The sequence below is a fragment of the Equus quagga genome, unplaced genomic scaffold (genome assembly GCF_021613505.1).
Source record: "Equus quagga isolate Etosha38 unplaced genomic scaffold, UCLA_HA_Equagga_1.0 146_RagTag, whole genome shotgun sequence".
Classification (NCBI taxonomy): Eukaryota; Metazoa; Chordata; class Mammalia; order Perissodactyla; family Equidae; genus Equus; species Equus quagga.
In genome coordinates this window covers 7563872-7578771 of record NW_025796728.1, presented here as the reverse complement: position 1 = coordinate 7578771, position 14900 = coordinate 7563872, and the positions used below count along the sequence as shown (strand labels likewise).

General features: G+C 40.7%; 1 pseudogene; it reads right to left on the bottom strand.

Moving 5' to 3' along the window:
* Window positions 1-4253: 4253 nt before the first annotated feature.
* LOC124232915 (adrenodoxin-like) lies at window positions 4254-12998 on the bottom strand (annotated as a pseudogene).
* Window positions 12999-14900: the final 1902 nt, after the last annotated feature.

Genomic DNA, 14900 nt, shown 5'->3' with positions numbered 1-14900 from the left:
CCACGTATATGTTTCTTCCATTCATGGAACTTACAGTTGATCAGAGGAGACTGAGAATTACAGTCTCTTAATAATCATCATCATCAAACAGCATTTATTAAGTACCTAGAAAATGCCAAGCCCATTTCTAGGCCCTTTCGGTGCAATCTCTTTAATTTCTGCAGCAATGCTCTACTATGGTCTCAACATCTCCACCTTGCATATAAGGAAACTGGAGCTCAGATACATTTGCCAATTGGTTCACATTTCAGTTGACTGTGTATCTGATCTGGGATTCCAGCCTCGGCCGGCAGGATGCTCTAATGCCTCGTTTACCACAGCACACTGCCTCATTACTGTGCCCCTCAATTCTTCAATGGGTTTCTCATCAGGAATGTAAGTCCCATTGCCACCATCTTCTGCGTTTTTTTGCCACTGCCATGCTGCTACTCTGCCTGTAAGTCACTTCCCTTGCCAGAATTCCTCACAGATAGGATCATTTTTATACAAAGTGATGTGTTCAAAATAACACGCTAACACTGTCTCTAACAGCCCTTACCCTCACCTCCCACCAGAAACACACACACACAAACCACACACACACTTTGGCATAGGGGCATGTATTAAATGAACTAATATTCAACATGTGTCAATTAAACAGTTTCCAGAAAAGTCAGATTATGGTAGCTTTTTAAGACACATATATGCAAATTCAAAGCAATTTTCAGCAGCATCTGCATTAGCCACATTACCTCTAAATCAGTCTTCTTTTAGGACGGCTCATAATCTTTGCTGATGTGACACAACTTAGACACATCTTCCCAAATCATTTGTATAACTCCTAAAAATGTGTCATAACCATATGCTAGCTCTGGCAAAGTGATAAATCTCCCCTCTACTGTAAACTAGATGCTCAGACTTGTGGGAGTATCAGTCTAAGCAATACATGGGCTATAGGAAACAGTTCTCTTTTATATTCTGAGAGTTCTTTGAAGAACATTAAAAGACTTCAAGATATAGTATCTTAATTAAATAAGTAATGCAGATACCTTAAGGGTCCCTACGTTGGAGTGTGATTGATGGATCCCCTCTCCAGGTGTCAATACAGTTTCATGGCATAGGGCAAGTTACTCAACCCTTCTGTTAATTCCAAGTGTACTTCTTTTAGAATGGGGTATAATACTGTAGTGGCTTTAAAAACTGGCCAAAAATTCTATAATGTACTTACCATCAACAGGTTGGGTCTATGTCCCCTCTTCTTGAAATACGTGGTCCTGTGACTCTTTGACCAATAGAGTACAGTGAGTTGACACTATGTGATTTCTGAGGCTAGGTCATAAGGGTTATATAGCCGCCATGTTGCTCATAGGAACACTTGCTCTTGGAGCCTTGTGCCTCCATGTAAGGCGTCTTACTACCCTAAGTGTACCAAGTACTATAGTTGACAGTGTCAGATGAACCCAGCCTTCCAGCCATCTCCACCAAGGTACTAGACATGAAAGTGAGGCTGTCTTGGGCCCTTCAGACCAGTGCAACTGCCAGCAAGATAACACTGAGTCATCTACCTTCATTGATGTGAGGTAGAAGTTTCACCTAGCCAAATCCTGCCTGACTTTCTGACCCAAAAAATCATGAAATACAACAAATTATTGTTGCTTTATAAGCTGCCATGTTTTGGATAGTTTGCTATGTAGTAATACATAAGTCAAGTCAAACACTATCTCATACACTGTGAAGGTTATTCTAAGATTCTTAACTCAGAGCCTGATCTCTAGTAAGCACTCAATAAATGTCAGCTACAGTGTTTATTTATTGAGCATCTACTCTGGTCACAAAACTAAATAAAGTGTTTTGAGGCCTAGAAAAGAGGTGTAAGATAAACTCTCTGCTCTCTTACAATTTTGGGAGTAGGAGTAAAGATGGATACATATGAAAAGAGAATGTATATATCATTAGACTCATAAACATTATAACTGCTATAAGACTTCAAAGAAAGTTAGAAAGACTTCTAACTAACCCCTCCTTTCTTTGAAGTCTGACAGCAGTTACAAGAAGAAGGTGTTTCTTGAGCTGCATTTGAGGCACCCATCTTCAGGGAGAGGAAGGAAATATTTGTTGACCAGGGACTGTGCATGATAGTTTATCTGATTTTGGGGAGAAGGTTGTACAGTCACGCCTGCATAACAGTGTTGCAGTCAATGAAAAACTGCACAGACAACGGTGGTCCCCTAAGATTAGTACCATGTAGCCCACGTGTGTAGTGGGCTCTAGTAGGTTTGTCTAAGTATATGCCATGATGTTCATACAATGATGAAATTGCCTAACGACGCACTTCTCAGAACATACGCCTGTGGGTAAGTTACACATGACTATATTTTGATTCTTTTTTAAATCTTTTACCAGTTTATTCATGGTAGAGTTACAGATACAAATATTTGCTACGAGTAAATTGGTAATCTGTGTTCCACAGCCAGGAACGTGTTCAGGCAGCTGGGTGGCCCCACACGTGAGAAGTCTTCCCCTCCTCTGTCACTACACCCCTGCCGCTGTCCTCTGGGCTGGGGGCAGTGTTGCTCCCTCCAGGCTGATGGCCCTTCCTCTTATCCTAGTGAGGGCTGGTGGCAAAAATTGGGGACTTTTTAATTGTTTTAAGAAAAACCAGTATACATAGAAGAGTTTGATTACCATTAGACTTGTATATAGAACTTTTTAAAAAAACCCTTAAGAAAATTACAGGCAAGCAAAAACAAAACAAAAAAGGCCATTCCCTCATCTCAGGGACTGTGTACACTGCTGTGCTCGCTGCACACAGCGCAGCTCCGTCCCTGTGGAGGGGACAGCGCCCCCTGCCCTGGCCTGCACTGCCGCAGCCTGCTCGGTTCCTTCTCTGGTTCAAGACAGGGAAAACCTAATCCCTAAGATTTCCATTCTGTTACAGGCAGAGATTTATAAATGAGCATTATTTTTAAAAGATTACAAAGACAGACCATTCTGCTTGGGATAGAAAAGAATAAAAACATCTAATTTTTAGTTAATTCCTCCAGTTTAGTCAGAACTGAGACTTCTTTGACAGTGTTATATCGCCTGTGCTCAGACTTACACTTTTCCCTGAATCAAAACTATCAAATATTTATTTATAAGGCAATAACTGAAATTAAGCAGTTTACTGAGCAATTAAATAGCTTTGTCCATACACATTCACTTTTTTTTATTGAGTTATTGATAGGTTACAATCTTGTGAAATTTCAGTTGTACATTAATGTTTGTCAGTCATGTTGTAGGTGCACCACTTCACCCTTTGTGCCCACCCCCCACCCCACCTTTCCCCTGGTATCCACTAAACTGTTCTTGGTCCATAGTTTTAAATTCCTCATATGAGTGGAGTCATACACAGATTATCCTTCTCTCGCTGGCTTATTTCACTTAACATAATTCTCTCAAGGTCCATCCATGTTATTGCAAATGGAATGATTTTGTTCTGTTTTGCAGCTGAGTAGTATTCCATTGTATATATGTACCACATCTTCTTTATCCATTCGTCTGTTGATGGGCACTTAGGTTGCTTCCACGTCTTGGCTATTGTAAACAGTGCTGCAATAAACATTGGGGTGCACAGGTCTTTTGGGATTGCTGACTTCAGGCTCTTTGGATACATACCCAGTAGTGGGATGGCTGGATCGTATGGCAGTTCTATTTTTAGTTTTTTGAGGAATCTCCATACTGTTTTCCATAGTGGCTGCACCAGTTTGCATTCCCACCAGCAGTGTATGTCCATACACATTCACTTTTAATTACTGCTATAAATAAGATATTCATAATTTCTCCAGTTTCACTCTGAACACATAACTGGTAGTAACAAGATGCGGTTCTAGGACTGCTCTTCCAATTGGTCGTACAGCCCAAGACAAGCCATCGGAGAGCTCTGCTTTCACCCGCATCTAACAGGGATAATAGTATCTTTTTTGAACCTACCTTACGGGTAAGTAGGTGCAAGATTTATGTGAAAAATTTTTTGCTAAAGTCGCTAAACAAACAGTAAAGAACACAAGGTTTTATCATATTAACTATTTTCTAATATTTGATTTGATTTTTGTAATTTAACCAAATTAAGACTGCATACTTTCAGAACGATAAAAATCCATAGTTATACAAGGTAAATTAAGGTAGTAAAGCTAGTCATAATAATAAACCCATTCATCCATGTTCTCATTTAATTACATTAAGAAATAATAATTATAAAAATAGGTAAAATTTCGTGAAAATATTCCTTTTATTCTAGCCTCGGAGTTCTTGCCCACATCAATGCATTGTCTGGCGTCGGCCACAGCATCAGGTACTGGAACAGTCATTCTCTATAGACTTTGTCAAACAGACTTGGCAGCCCAACGGAGATCTGTCTGTTCGTCCATAGGCAAGATCAAGCATGTCACTCTCCTCATCAGTGATTGCTTCTAACTTCTCGAATATGCGGGCTTCAAAGATGAGGTGACAGGTAGAGCGAGCCGAGGTTCCCTCACATGCACCCACACCATCAGTATCTAGGTTATTTTCAGTCACAACATCTAGGAGAGAGTCACCAACTTTTCCTTTGGCTGTTAATGTTTCACTGCCGCGTTTTCTAAAAGGGACTGTTACTTCGTCTTCTGAGCTGCCCCGAGTCCGCGCCGCTATGCTCAGCGTCCGGATCTCCCGCGCTGCCACCTGGCCCCGGGCTCCTGGGAGGCCGCCGGTTCCCGCGTCGGGTCCAGCGAGGAGCCGCCCCCGACGAGCCTTGCAGGAGCCGGGTGTCCCCACGGCAGCTATGGCCGGTCGGGTTTGTATTTCAATTCTCATTTCCTAGATTAAGAAATGAGACATGATGCGTTATGTTTTGGTCGCCTCATATTATTCTGTTAGCGAGGGAGGGATTCCTGCCCTAGGGATATGGGGACAGCTGAACACAAGGCACCTGACAGTGGGCAGATGAGATCAACAGCAGTTCCTTAGTCACATACATTCACAATGGGGGGAGAAGGGCACTGCACTCTGCTAGGGTCACATAGGTTTGCACTTAGGAAGAGTGGACAACCAGGGGCTCCTGGGAGCTGGGCTTTACAGAATCAGGAGGGTGGGGTGACCCTTGGTTCCCATATGAGGATGTGACTTGGCCGTTTGAATAATTCTGGGGGCTGGCAGGGAACTGAAATCCACTACTCAGGGATAAGCAGGAACCATGCCTGATCCCTTTGAGAAGGAGGGTTGTTTGGCTAGGAGACCTTATGAGCAGGAACAGAGTAGGGTGGAGAACTTGCTGTTAGGCCGTTTGTGGCCTTCCCGATTTTATCAGATACTTAGATAAAAAAAGGAACACATGATATTGAGCCTTAATTTTTGGCCTCATACCACAGCATAACCTGCTCAAGATGCCAAAGCCAATGAAAAGTGGAGCTTGGATTGGAACCTCAGTGTGTCTAGTTCAAAGTCCCTTCATGGACTCAAAGGGATGCAGTGGATTCACATGAAGGAGAAGACAAGTTTATGAATACCACTGAGTGTGTGCTGCTGCTTTCCATGTCATCCTCCTCTGTTTCATTGAGTTTCCCACGGCTCCCAGTATCCTAAGAATGCTCACGGGTGTTGCTACAGTTATAAAAGATGTCACCATTGGAGGAAGTTGGGTGAAGCATACCTGGACTATTTTTGCAACTTCCTGTAAATCAGTCATTATTCCAAAATAAAAAAGTTTAAAAATGTTCATGGGGCTTAAGGTTCTAAATTGTTCCTGAATTAGGAGATAGTCACTGTAGTCACTACAGGGCGTCAGTCAGGGTTGACCTTGCCATCTCCACCAACGCTTTTCACTCTTTCTCACCTATCTCGTGTCCTGCTGTATCAGGCCTAATTCTATGGTTAGTATTAAAATAACTCTCTTGCGCACACTCCAAGTTCCTTATCTCTCTCTCTCCCCCACTTCCTTGTACTCATTGGCTAAACTGAAACCCCTGTTAAATCCAGCGCTGCCTCCTCTGCGTCTTTACCTGGAGACTTGAGTCTTGCTGGAAAAAAGGACACAGCCAGGCTGGCCTTCTAGTGGTCCCTTAGTGTTGCCTGGTGCCACAAAATGCCATGTTTGTGTCTCTTCAAAATCGGTGTGTTGAACCCTAACCCTCAAAGGGGTGGTCTTAGGAGGTGAGGCCTTTGGGAGATCATTAGGTCATGAGGGTGTTGCCTCATGGATGGAATTGGTGCCTTTATAAAAGACCTCAGAGAGCTCCCTTGCCCCTTCCACCATGTGAGAACACAGTGAAAAGACAACTATCTGTGAGCCAGGAAGAGGATCCTCACCAGACACTGAATCTGCTGGCACCGTGATCTTAGATTTCCCAGTCTCCAAAACTGTGAGAAATAAATGTCTGTTGTTTACAAGCCTCCCAGGCTATGGTATTTCGTTATAGCAGCCTGAATGGACTAAGACACCTGGCAATTATTTTTTGCTTTCCCACTTTCTTTGATTTCAAATATATATACCTTCTCCTCTTTCCTCAAAACTCCAGCATCTCCTCTTCCAACTCTACTCTTCTGTCTTTCTTGATAGCACTCATCTCTCTTTAACATTTAATATTTAATTTTTTAGTATAATATTTATTTATTTAATCTTTCCCCACCAGGGTGTAAGCTCTAGGAGAGCCAGGGATTTTTTGTTCATTTTCTTCACACCTTTATCCTCACTGCCAAGAACAGTGCCTGGCACGGAGTAAACATTTAATGTATATTTGTTCAATGAATGAAGGAATGAATAAAGGGTCATCTCTTTGGCACTTCAGGTATCTAGGAAGCTGTAAAGACAAAGATTATGTAAGATTAAGGACAATAGACATAGTCTCCTCTTCGCTTCTTTATCTTTTGTTCTGTTTATAGTGTCTCCCAAATTCAGAAGTCTAAGTAGAGCCAACATATGACCGGAAACTCTATAGAAGACTCTGATATTTATTAGCCACCAAGTGAAGTCTTTTTATATATCACTCTTAGAGGTAGAACTACGAGAAGGAGACATTCATTGTAGACACTATTTGATTTCAGGAGACCTTCCACTTTGGTAAAGAATTCAATTATATAAATGAAGTGACAGAAGGTAAAGAAGATGACACTGTCCGCATATCTTGATTTCTTTCTTAAAACTGAAATCCACTGGTAGAGATACATAATCATTGCAATTTATGCTAAAAGTTAATATCTGGGAGATATAATAAGCGATTAACAGCTATTTCCATGCAATTATGAATAGTTTCTAATAATATTTCTACTCTAGTTTTTGCCACATTCATTTTATTTTAATAAATTTAACAGATTTGTCTCTCCTAATAGATTACCTTTTCTTCTAAAGGAGTGAACACAGCCTATTGCTTTGTTCTTTCCTAGTACTCAGCACAGTGCCTGGCATATACTGAGAAATTCCTAAATGTTTGCTGGAAAAAATAAAGGTATGAATAAATTTGCATACCCTTACATGTTATATCCCACAGTTCTCTCAACAATCTTGCTTCACAGCACATGGTACAATCTGAGATGGGAGGACGTTATACTTTTATTTTGTATGATGAGAGAAAGATGATTATGAAATAGGAAGTGGGAAAAGAGCCAGCCTGATGTCTGGACCGCAGTCATGTTCTCAGATACTCCAATTTTAGTAGCCTACATATAGAAGTTGAGAATCTAGAAACTTATACTCTTTTTTGACATGAAATCTATCTTTTCAACAACTTTTAAGTGTACATTGTTGTTGCCTATAGGTACAGTGTTGTACAGCAGATCTCTAGAGGTTATTCACCTTATTTAACTGAAACTTTGTTTGTTGATTAATAACTGTCCATCCCCCCCCCCCCCCCAGCCCTTGGTAACTACTATTCCAGTCTTTGATTTTATGAATTTGACTATTTTAGGTACCTTATGTAAGTGGAATAATGCAATACTTGTATTTCTATGCCTGACTTATTTCACTTGGCATAATGTCCTCAAGGTCCACCTATGTTGACTATTGAAATTAAATTTCTAGGCTCAAGATGGAGCCACTCTTGCCCAAGGCACCACATCAGCAAACTGAAATTAAATAACTTCCATGTCCCTGGAAGCCTCAGCTTGAGCAGGAAGGGGCGTATCCAGCCAGCCAATCCCCAAACGCCAACTCTGGGCTCTATACTTACTCCTTGTTCCTTGGTCTTTCTAAATAAGATCAGATATGCAACCCCAGCCAATCAACTTAAGCCAAGTACTTCTTCCTTGTCTCTTTCTACAAAAGCGTGCTGCCTTTTCCCCATATTTTGCAGTTCTCAGAACTCTTGAGAGTGGAGACTGCCCACTTCATGAAGTGTTAAAGAAAATTTGTTTGTATCACCTAAATTACCTTCCTTAATCATTTAACATGTCACATATTGCAGAATTTCCTTCTTTTCTCCTTTTTTAAGGCTAAATAGTATTCCATTGTATGTATATACCACATTTAGAAACCAATATTCTTAAGACCACCCATGCCCATGTACACAATGAAAAATGATCCTGCACTCTCAGGGCTATGATCCACTAGGCTGAAGACTGCTCTCCAGAAGGTAAGCTCTGTGAGGCTCTCTTGGGCACCACTATATCCTGTGGACTTATCGTAGTGCTGGTCCCATGATAAGTACTCAAAGAACATTCACTGAATGAATGAATGAATGAATGAATGAATGAGATATATCCAGCACTGATGTTGATCTTTCTTCAACTCTCACTCCTGGACCAAATCTGATGCCCGGTTGAAAGCCATCTTTGCTAAATCATCCTAATCCTGTATATTCTTTCTTTGCCAAATCCTGTCATATAGGGCACAATAGGGACTCTTTTTTGGCTTACTGTTTTGTTGGTTTTCCCATATTTAAACAAAAATCATAGCATACTTTTGGTCTTAATTAGTGATCTAAACGTACTTAGGGAAAGTCCGTATAAGTAGACCACCCACTAAAACATCTGGGACTTGGTTTTACTGTTCTATATTTATTTGGATGACATGCTAGGAATTATTTTTCCATACATGCTAATTATCTTTGCTGCCTGCATATAAATTCTTAGTATTTCAATATCTTCTATGTCTAATTCAAATAACTATTGGAAAAGAAAGTTCACACCACTCTTCCCCTTGGAATCTTACTTCTTCTTATTTAATTACTATTGTATTTTAGCAAGTTATTGCTGCAAACAAAGCTAAGATTTTATGGTGTAATTTTTTAAAGCTAGAGTAACCTTAAATCTCAATTAGATTGTCACATAATTATTGGTATTTATAATTAAATTTGAATATTAGAGCCAGTAATTTGGGTCTGATTCATTTGAAATATATTTACTTAAGCCTTAATCATATCTAGGGCATATTGTTCAATTCTTCATTTTAGAACCTCTCTCAACATCATTTACCACTGATTGGGAACTTCTGAATTCAACTTGTTTCACTAATCCAGGCCTACTTTGAAATGCATTCAAAGTAACAAAGGTTACTTGTAGTGAATGAAAAGCATTCATTGAGCTATGCTTTTGGTTTGGGATAGAGAATATTTCAGAACATAAATAGATCTGATTATAATCATATGTTCAGATACAAAGACAGTTGTTCTAACAAATACTAGTTTTTCTTAAAGGAGGTAGCATGTAAAAACATCATAAAAATACCTTACATATGTGTATGTGTATCCTATAATTCTACAGATTACATTAACCTCAGAATTTCTAAATGAAAATGGTGATAGTATTATTTTAGACTGAGGCCTCGCCCACTGAGTAACAGGAAGCTCATAACCGGATCTTTTCACATCCAGAGGTTATGTGGTTTTTCACCTGTGCTCTGAACACTCTCTTTCTAGACAGAGAATAATACAAACTATCCCACTGAGACGAAGAGGGGAAGGGAGGAATACTTTCCTAGAAATGGGAGCATTTGCTAATCACTGCTGACATTACCATCGACAGTAAACCTGCAGTGTCTTAGTAATGCAATTACTATTCCTGTTACCACCACATATCTTACTTCTCCTCTGCTTCCCAATAACCCACTGGTCACTTTTCAACTTTCTTTTAAAAGGACATCATCCTACCCTATATTTGGCGTCAGGCAGTGGTAGGGCAGCTGGTAAAAGATGGAGTTAGGCAGGCAGCAGAGGGAGTCAGGTTTCAAGAAGCGAGGTGTAAACAGGCAGAGAATGGTCAAGGTAAGTGAAGGCCATAAAGCCCAAAAAGGTTTGAACCAGCAGCAGGCTGTCCTGAAGACACAGAGGCCAAGCCTGCCCAAGGTGACACTTGGGAAGTGGGTGGATATTGTAATGTCCATATTCTCCTGACTCCTTTCTCCTGCCCTCTCTGGGACCGTCCTTTTGAAGCTCTTTTCTTTTCTATTGGGCATCTGTGTCTTTTCCAGGCCCACAGAGTTCACACTGCCTCACCGAGGCTTGGACTGTTCTGGTCCCTTCTTCCCCTGCAGGGCTTTCCTGCTCAGGTTCTAAACCTTGAGGGATTTGTTCTAGGTGACCTGATGACCAATATACGCCAAGGGATCAGTGGGCCCCACAGTGTAATGTCACCTCTTCCAAGTTAAGTTAGTAAGACTTACATTGATTCATCTAGAGGAAATAGTAATTTCAAGCGTATCAGAAAGGAGACAGGGGAATAATTTGGTTTTCAATGCCTCCATCTCATATGAGGTCTTTCTGAAGTGTTCAGCATTCAGAGCAGAGATTTACCTCAGAATCATAGGATTTTATAGCGAAGGAGGGTTTATCTTGTCATTATTTCCCAATCTCCTAATCGCTCCCAGTACATGTTTTCACAAGATGGGCTCACGTAGTGCCTGTTAATCAACATTAACAGAGAAATAAAAATTTCTGTCCTATAATGACATCTGCTGTCACTATTTGTGACATGCAGAAAACACAGTTGATAAAATCCAAAACTGAAATATAAAAGAGACTTTCTACGGATGTTGTGGGACTGAATTCTTATCAGATATTGGCACTTCAATTGGTCTGTTTAATTCTACTGTTGTTGCTTTAGGCGAAGTGTTTTTAGAGCCGGCTCTTTCCATGGATGGGAGAAGTAAATCGACGACTGAAGGGATTTTAAGGCTGCTGGAAAAGCTCTCTGCCGTCTGTCCTTAAAATACCTCCCTTGCTTTCTGTTGCCCGAAAATTCCACAAATGGAGCTCCAGATTTTTCCTGATGTTTCTTTTCCCCATGAAAATAAAATAACAAAATAGATTCACCTGGGGAGATATTAGGACAACCCCCATGTTCGGGCCTGACCCCAGAGCGTCTTCTTTTCTTAGTCTGGATTAGGGCCTAGAAATTGATATTTTAAAAAAAGTCCCTGGGTAATTTTAATGTGCAGCCAGTGCTGATAAACACTGTGCTAGTGGGACGCTAACATGGACTCATTTGCACCTGAGATATCTCAGGGTGGGCATTTTGTTTTTGTTTTCTTTTAAATCAGAGATCTTCCTGAAAAACAGGTTACTAGAAGGGAGAAGGACAATAAAGAAAAGAACTCTGGACTCTAAAGGAAATTGAGACATCAAGCTGAAGAGAGACCTGGAGTGAAAGCCATGGGGAATCCAAAAACAAGTGCTGTCCATTTCACAATCCTCCAAGGCTAGGCCTAGTTGATGTTAATGACAAACAATGAGGAAATGACAGCAGTAGCATCCCTTGCCTCCCTTCTCCACCATCCAGCACTTAAGGACCATCCACAGGTAGGTCAGGGGCCCTGGGAACTGGCATGCACACTGATCTGTAGGCAGCGCAAGGAGTCTTAAGATGCTGCCGCCACAGTTGCTGCTGCTCTGCAAACCTATTAGGGAGATGCATCATCTCTCCTTTGATTTGAAGTTCCAGATTGATGGGCCTGAAAATTGAATGAGCTCAGGGACTGCTCAAAGATCCATGGTGAAATGAAAACAAGTCAGAATAAAAACAACCTGTGGCTAGTGGCTACAGAAAGCAACTTTTCAGTTTGATGTTTTCAGGGTTTAAGTGAATCTGAAATGGTAATCCAACATGGGCAAATCAAAGCTGGGAGTTTAGCTAAAGTGTTAAAAGTATTCTCAAATGTCCAAATGTCACAGAACGAACAATCAATACATAGATATTTTTCTTCCCAGCTACAAATCCGTTGCTTAGATACTCCTCAGCTTTTTCAGAGCAACAAGACTGGTCAAAGAAAATCAGTCAATTAAAAGTGGGGTAAAGGTAGTCGTTGTAAGGAGTAACCTTACTCTTTTAAATTGCTTGAGAATCCTAGAAATATTTTCCCCCTTATAAACAAAAATTGAGGCATCTGATTAAGTTGGCTCTCTCTCTCTTTTTTTTTTGCTGGGGAAGATTAGCCCTTAGCTAACATCTGTTGCCAATCTTCCTCCTTTTTCTTCCCCTCGAAGCCCCAGCACCTAGTTGTGTATAGTTGCAAATTCTTCTCGTTCTTCTCTGTGAGCTGCCACCACACATGGCTACTGACAGACCAGTGGTGTTGTTCCATTCCTGGGAACTGAACCTGGGCCGCTGAAGCGGAGTGCTCCGAACCTTAACCACCAGGCCATCAGGGCTGGCTCTAAGTTGGCTCTCTGTCATTTGGGATGGGTCCCTCCAGGGGTGGATTTCCTATGAAGTTAATGAAGCTGAAGCTTCAGGGCCCTTCACTTGCATTAGCTCCATCTCAGTCTCTGGGAGGAGGGGCCCTAGCAATGAGTTCTAATGGTCATATATTTTGTAAAATTTGATAAAAATAAGATACTTTAACAGCATTCAGTTAAGACTACTTTCTTCACTCCAAATTTTCTTTTGACGTACTTTCTCTCATGGTATGTGGTGTTGGAGCCACTGCATGCAGTTTTGGGCTCTGGCTAAGGGATTTATGAGATAATTTGCATCGTTTGCAGTCACTTCAGTGTGTACCTAAGTATTGCTAGTTACCCTAGCGTATGCATAGCTTACAGGAAAACTCCTCCGCTCACTGTATGTTCGTTCGGCATCTTCACCTAAGGGTGCAGTATCATGATATAAACCAGCTCCAGAAGTATATTGGTAGGAAAAGGGGTGAAACGAAGCTTGGACTGTATGGAGCCAGAAACGAGTCTGTGGAAAATTTTCCCCACTGTCATACATGTAAAATTGTAAGTGGAAGACTCCATTTGTGTTGATACCTAACTAAAGCAGGACTTCCTTCTAGTCAGTAACACTCCATCTTTTTTGGGGCAGAAGGAGGAAGATGGGAATTACATGAAATAGAATTTATCAGAATTCCTGTGTTTGTAGGACACAAATCTATAGCAGTAGGACAAACTGGGGAAGTCACATATTTTGTGCATTCCGGCACAGCAGATGGCACCTTTGAGTATCTGATATATCTTGCCTTAATGAAGTTTGGCAGTTCCAGACCAAATGGCAGGTAAAATTGCCTTCAATAAAGTGACAGAATCAACCACGCTAAAAGAAAGACTAACTTATTCTGCTAGTCCCTGTATTTGGAAAATCCTTCAAAATTATTACATGCAGAGGTGATCAAAGGGTATGCAGGCAAAGAAATGTAGGAAAAGTTATTATAGAGGTGGTTATGATAGCTGATTAGTACATATGTTATGCTATTTTTCTGGATTTTGTAATGATTTTTGTCTTTAGTCAGCTTTTTAAAATTTATAATTTGTTGTGACTTCTCTCATTCTAAAATAGCACTTTTATACCTAATCTTATGTTTTCAATTTTGCGTTTTTTTTTAAACAGGGAGCTTTCAAGTTGAGTAAGTGTCAGGCTGCCCAAAACCGGGAGCTGCCTCTATATTTGTGCAGGGGAAATTTTCACATTATGGGCAAGCCACAAAATGGAAGTACTGAAGGGGATTTTGGCCCCTGAGCTGGTACTTTTCTGCTTGCTCAGGAGTCGGAAAGTTGAGTTTTCTTCTGAACTCTGCCATTTATTGGCTGAGTGGTCAGACCCAGATTTCTGAGGAAAAGAAAAGAGGGGGAGAAATGCTATTTATTGGACATCCCATAGTAAAATACCAGGATCATACCATCCCTTTTTATATATTATATCATTTAATCCTCACAAATTGTTTATGAGATTGGAGGAAGCTAAAACGAATAGAGAGCTGAAGACCCGATACAAGCGAGTGCACTGGAATTAGAACCTATATCTATCTGGCTTTACGTTCCGTGGACTTTTGCCGTGACTTACAGATTTAAGACTCTAAGATTCCTCAGCTGTAAAATGAGGATAATTAGGTCTTATTTACCTGCTTCCCAGGGTTGCATCAACCAACAAATGAGGAAGCCTGAGAGGAAAGACTTGAAATATTCTTCTATAAATATGAAATAACGTTTACAGTCTGCATCTCTGTATGCCGCCCACGTGATTTGGGGTATAAATTGTTTAACAGCAACAGCTCTGAGCCATTGCAGCAAATGGGGCTACTTAAATACGTCTCACAGGTGGTGACATGGCAGGTTTTCTGTACCCATCGACGTTAATTGTTTCCTGTTTGACCCTAATAGGCATATGTCTCTTCTTACCATGGGAGTTCTCAACTCTACACCAGAGCAGAGAACAGAGGCAGACAATAATAGTCACGATGGTAAAAAGAGATGAAGAGCTTGGAGCTGAGTTTGGAGAAAGAAATGACCCTTAATACAGAGCATCCTGGAGGAAGTTATCATTCACCAAAAGCAATTATTAAAGATGTGGGCATTTCAGTGAACCTTGTGCTTCTGCAGAGTCTCAGAATAATATGTCCCAAGTATTACAGTCTCAAATAATAAGGTCGCTACCACAATTTGGAAGAAGGTAAATCCAAATGGGACCAAAATAAGTCTATTCTCTTGGCTAGGCTGGATAAGGAAGATGAATTCCTCCTAGAGAAGGAACTTTTGGTTAATGTC